Source organism: Malurus melanocephalus, unplaced genomic scaffold, assembly GCF_030028575.1.
Source record: "Malurus melanocephalus ecotype Western Australia unplaced genomic scaffold, MMel_1.1 scaffold_141, whole genome shotgun sequence".
Lineage (NCBI taxonomy): Eukaryota > Metazoa > Chordata > Aves > Passeriformes > Maluridae > Malurus > Malurus melanocephalus.
In genome coordinates this window covers 293555-299871 of record NW_026623373.1, presented here as the reverse complement: position 1 = coordinate 299871, position 6317 = coordinate 293555, and positions in this window count along the sequence as shown.

The window sequence follows — 6317 nt, the reverse complement described above, 5'->3', positions numbered from 1 at the left end:
TCCTAGTCTTCAGGATAATATTTCTCTATCATGAGTTAGCCCTGTGGTTTTAACTTATGGTAGGAAAACTGTCTTTTCTTTTACTGAGATTATTTTCTCTCTTCTAAGCTGAAGTGAACTGTTTTATCTGGGTATTTGCAGCTTGTGACCACTGAGCAAGTTCCCCAGGAACTAATTGATGTTGGTGCCATTTAAATATGTGTTTCCACTGCAATTTCAAACATGATACAACATCCTCATGACCAGTATCACTTTCAGTATGCATTCTATTATRTGCATTCTTCAGTGATCTTCATTTTGTTATTTCTAAATTTGAAACCTTCAAACAGATGACACCCTAGATCCATGCACAGCACACAATRCATGAGGTTACAAATTTACTGCATGATGGTTATCACACATTAATCCTGTCTAGCCATTATACCAGACTGGAAAATTACCTTTCATGATGGATGTATATGTTATCTTACCTCAAAGAGAGTAACTTCCCTGCAAACATAACTCATGAGACATTTAAATGACAGTTTGTTTTCTGAGTCAGAAATTATTGAGGCACTYTGAAGATTTTAAAACACAATTTCTGAGTGCAAAGATAGAGAAACTCAAGCACCACATAGGAATGTCTTATTTATATTTTTTGTTGGTTGTGTAACCTTGACCTCACTGACGATAATGAATTAAATTCCCTCAAAAAGGATCAYAATGGCTATCCAAGTAGGAAAAAAAGCAACAAAACACAAGAGATTAAATATAGAGTTCATCAAAACTGGCAAGTAAATTATGTGTGATATGTACTTCCATTTGTATTGTATAAGCATGTATAAGTAGGAAGTACATTATTCTTATGGAAAAATTTCAGTAACTGAAAGAAATTATTGATATTTTTTATTGCGTTTACACATATTTTTTAATACTTTTCTTTCAGACTTACAAGCTGGTTTCTTTCCTCAAGCTCTTCTCTTTAATATTCTCAGAAAAAATATTTATCCCAAAACCCGGAAATTGCTTCAATGAAAAATTTGATTTCTCACTCCATCAAAATTCATTGAAGGAAGTTTCTCCTCACAAAGAAAATTGAAGAGCAGATAGGAGTTGCATCTAAGCATGTAATCCTGATGTGCCTTTTAATTTAGAGTGCCAGCATATCTTTTCCCAAGATGTCTTTAYTTCATTGTCTGTCATGTTTTAGACTTGAAATACCATCTGACATTGATCATGATCCAAACTRAAATCTGAGTATCATATAAATCATATAAAGGAAGGTAAAGGAAAAAAAATGGCTAATGCCAAAGGACACTTTTTGTTTCAACATATTTTTATGTTCTCTTATGTGATCTCTTCATCTTTCATTAGAATCCCTCCAGATTTATGTGTCTSTGTGTATGTTTCTTGAGCTTAAACAGACTTTGTGAGCAGACTCCTTGCGTGAATCTTTTCTGACTCAAAAACACTTTATTTCTGGAACGCCAGACAATAAACACATGCGGTATTGAATGCCTGAAAAAYTTCTAGTTCACATGCAGGTGCTCTAGACTAACAATGTACTTTGACTTCTATCAAGGGCAGGTATTTCAGAAGAGTGAAATACAATCTCTGGCAGCTTTCAATGTTTGATAAAACTTTGTGATTTCGATAAAACTTTTGTGTGTGTGTCAGAATTTTTGTTATACTATTCTTCCATTACCTGTGTCATAGCAACTCCTGTGAAAACACAGTATAAAAGACACAGAAAAATATCAAAAGCAATAAGCATAAATTGAATAGTTGTTTCAGGACAAGTGACCCTTGGGAAATGGAAGAGAAGAGAAACAAGTTTTCAGACTAATACCTGTTACAGTTTTGTATATGAGCACTGAGAGCCAGGTGAACGCCTGATGAGCTTTCTGAATGAGTACCCAACACTGTCCACAAGACTGATAGACTTTCTTTCCATTTCTTGTGTTATCTGAAACAAACTGAGCGTACTAACACTGRASAAAATACACCAAGTGTGTGAGGACMARCTGTAGCAGGGAYGGGGRTTGAAGYGGTTCAGACAAGGGCTCTCATTTTGGCCCTGCTGAGGAATGGATCTATTACAGGCCTTCTCAAAACTGCTTCGATATGCAGGCACAAGCAGCTGGTCAAAAGCTGTGTTACCTTTAATGGAAGCTTCTTCAAACCCTTCAGAAGCATTTCTGTGTCTGCTTCTGTGCCAGCCAGCTAGACCTCCCTGCTCCTCATTCCGAGTATCGTGGTACTTGTAAAATAGACTGAATTCTGTATTCCCCCAAACTGTGTGGCTGCATCCAAACTCTCCAGTGGTGAGTTACACCTGTGATGTGCTGTTCTTGAGTTGTGCTTTTCGTGTTCTGGCACTGGGCGGCTCAGTGGAGGTTGGAGTTTGTTATGAGTTTAGCAGTTTGTGAGCTGTGACCCTGGCCTGCTCTCTKCAACACGATGGATTCAGCCTCTTTGACAGGTGGTTTTTGTGTGTGTGCCCTGCTGAAAAAATACATTTCTCTTCTTTATTTAGTATTTTAAGGAGTGACGGTCCTTGTCAGAATTGTAATTTAGTCAATATGGGAAAAAGATAATTCTCCAAGCAAGCAGACCTTGGCAGATCAGGCTATTATCTCTTAATGAACACTTACATTTTACTCAGAGGCACCACCAGATTACCTTCCCTCCATTTTCTTAACAGCTYTRTTATTGMATCTAACTGAAAAAAYACATCAAGGGACCAATGTGTTCATRTCATATTTGTGGCCTTAAAGKGYAACTGAGTTGCCAGTCCTTCACCACTCTTGCCATGCTAACATTGGAAGCAAGACACTTAAAAATTAACACACCATTTATAAAAAAAAAATCTTCCCTTTTCAGCACTCAAGAGTGTTCAAATAATAAAAAATATTATTTATTTGGTATTTGGGTATCAGATATGAGATATGATCAGTCCCATGAAATCTGGAGAAAAAAAAAAAAAGGAATCACAACAAGTAGATCAAACTTAAGCCGAAATCTCCAGTGTGATTTATCCCACAGAAATTACGCATGCAGGACTGACCTGATTCTTTTCCTTGTCTTTCTTGGCTTTCCCTATTTGGAGGAAGGAAGGGAAAATTTTGTTAATGTATTTTTTTATTTAGTGAGTTATATATTTTCTATGGCATTTGTCAAAATAGTTGTCTAAGCAGGAGATTCCAGATCATTAAGCATTTAGAAAACCTGTGTTAAATCATAGCTGTGCACAGGCTTCAAATCAAGACATGGSTCTCACCAGTATACATCTGTCACCAGATTAGTGGAGATAATTTTTTCTCATTGAAAGGGACTCCAAAATAGCAGTGGTCAGGCTATAAACATTTTCTGACATTGTGATTTATCTAGAACCTCTTCATCTTATGTGAAAAAAAAAAAAATCAGTGAACTTCAAATGCTAATACTGCTGCAGTAAAACTGACAGAACTGCAATATCAGTAACAGCAGATAGATAAGATTAAGCAGTTAAGATATGCTTTTCAATCCCATGAAAAAATGAGGATAGAGTTTGAAAGARAATAGGTCTGCTAGCCTTTAAAACAAAGCTCAATCATAAACATGYTAAAAGTGTAACTTTCAACTTGAGCAATCAGCAGAATTCACTTTAACTACAATTTCTAAAACATATGGATTTTTAAAAATCCCGTGATTGGAATATATTTTGGGAATGGAATGGCCTGCAAAGTGTGGCAGCATCAATGTAGGTTTCTTTTGTTTTATAGATGAAAACCCCATGACATTCAGCTGTTAGTTCAGCAGATATTATCTAAAATGTAATAATTTTCATCTGATGAAATTTTGTCTTTTACTTCAGGATTTCAGAGAAAGGAGCTAACAAATTCTAGAAGTTAGTGTAAGGTTCTCTAAATTAAAAATGAAATTGTGTCAAACTATATTATGAAGTCTGTAGATTCATCTTAGATTGCTTATATCTAGTATTAACAAATTCACAATCACTGTTGATTTGCAAAAGATTAGAGAGATTAACAATAGATTTGTACATAAATTTGGAAGCACAAATATCTCCATAAAATCACAGGATGGCTGAGATTGGAAGAAACCTCTGAAGGTTATCTGGTCCAAACTCAGTCGTCAAGCAGAGCCACATAGCTGCTTGTCCAGGATCATATTCAAATAGCTTTTAAATTTTCCCCAGGCTATTCAACCTGTCCCAGGCAACCTGTGCCAGTGTGTGATCCTACTCATAGKGAAAAAGTGTTTCCATATGTTCAAAGAGAACCTGCTATGTTTCAATTTATGCCCATGTCCCTGTTTTCTCATTAGAGAAATTACTTTTGAAGAAATATGAAACATATCAGATTGATCATGACAAAAAAAAAAAAAGCAGAAGGACTTAACTATATTAGATGACCTATGTTTTGCAGAAAGATTACCAGAGAAAAAAGTCAGTGACCTCTCCTATCAATATGATAACCTTCACCTTATTTAAAATACTTTTCCCTTAGTCATAGAGATTAATATTTTTCTGTCTTGGAGTTACCAAAAAAACTACCTATTTTCTAAAGATACATGTTAAATAATTCAATAATAACCTCTCCTCTGACCCTTAAATATAATTATCAATAAACATGGAAATTCTTTTTTTGTACAAAGACAGTCTGGAGTTCTTTCTTCAAAACATGTATCAGTGTGATAGTCCCTCTGACAACCACCGAGCTTTGAAAACAATKGGCTTCAAGGTCTGTTGCACATCATACCTTCTAATTACAGAGCAGCGAACATTTCAGACCTTAATTTCCAAAGGAGGTCAGTATAGTCTGCTCTTCTGCTTCATGTTTTTTTTCTCAGAAGTCTGTTTTCTAGCAGAGGTCAGCTTCATTTAGAAATGTAGGTAAAGAAATGGTTTGATTTCACAAGCATACTCTTCTACCTTTTCTATCCTTAGTTTTCCTTAATAAAAAGGATGGGAAAGTACCACTCTTTCTTAAAAAAAAACCCAAACCAAACTTATTTCAACTTTTAAAACATTTGACTCTAATGAAAATTTGTTAAATATTAAATTTATGTGAAAAAACTCCAGCAATGGTGATCTAAATTGATGTAAATAAAAATCCTTCTTTGCATATTCCCACTGCTGATTATGAAAAAATGCCAAAACTTTCAAAAATGTAATGTCACAGTATTAAACAATTTGACTAATGTTACTGATCATTCCTTGAGTCTCTAAAGCAATATCTATGTAAGTGCATTATATTATTCTAAGGCTCAGTCAGCAGGTAGAATTAGAATTTGATTCAGGTCACTGTTTATTTGCAAAACATGAATGTGCCTGAGGATCTGGAGCTTAAACTTGCTTATTGTACATGACCACAATGGAGTTGCATATTGGAAGTTGCATATTGGACTTGTCCAGTATGAGATTTTGTATATTTTAAACTATCTGATGGACTGAATGAGTCTGAACACAGCAATTCCACTTGTGTAAGGTATCATGGATTCTTCCTTCTGAATCTATGTGAAATCACTCAGATCTGTGCAGGGCAGACAAAATAAAGCTCTGTTGCCTAATCAGTTATTGTCACCTTGCTGTTTTGTTCTGCTGCTTCCAGCATTGGTGCTTTCCCACCGTGCTGAGCTTCCAGTTGGATACTGGTGATGCTGGTTCTAAGTGCTGTCTATCTGCCTGCCATAACAGGATTATCTTCCTACAAATCACTTCTGTGCATACTTAGAAAAATTAGCAATGATTTTCATTTATCAATGCAATTGTGAGTGCACAGAAAGTTCCCAATCATACTTCATATGTTTTCCATTTTCCAGGTAAAGTCTCCCGAGTTCAAGATGACAGAAATTGCCTATCACTGGCAAGTTAACAAGTTTATAGTTGGCCATATTGCTTACCTTWTTTTTGTAAATTGGATGCAGCAGACAATTCAAACACCTCCCAAAATCCCAACACACTTCTTCAAGTCTATTTTTACATAAATAATTTTACTTCCTACCTGAGGCTGTTTCTCACTTATTTCTGCACAATGCCATGAATCTTGCCTGATATCATATGTCTTAGTCATTACGGTGATAATTTCCTTCCCTGAGAGCCACAATTAGAGTTGCTCATGTAACAGAACTGATGATTTTTACAGTCTGTTTTTCTTGGGTTTAACTTTTTATTGAATAATCTTTCCRTCTTTCTCTACTAACATTATTTGGCAGCCTAATTCAGCTAGCTACTCTGTTAGTGTCAAAACCATTGCATATAATATGAAATTAAACTGACATACTTTATAATTTATATTTTTCTTTATACCATGTAAAACAAAAAAGACAAGTGTGTT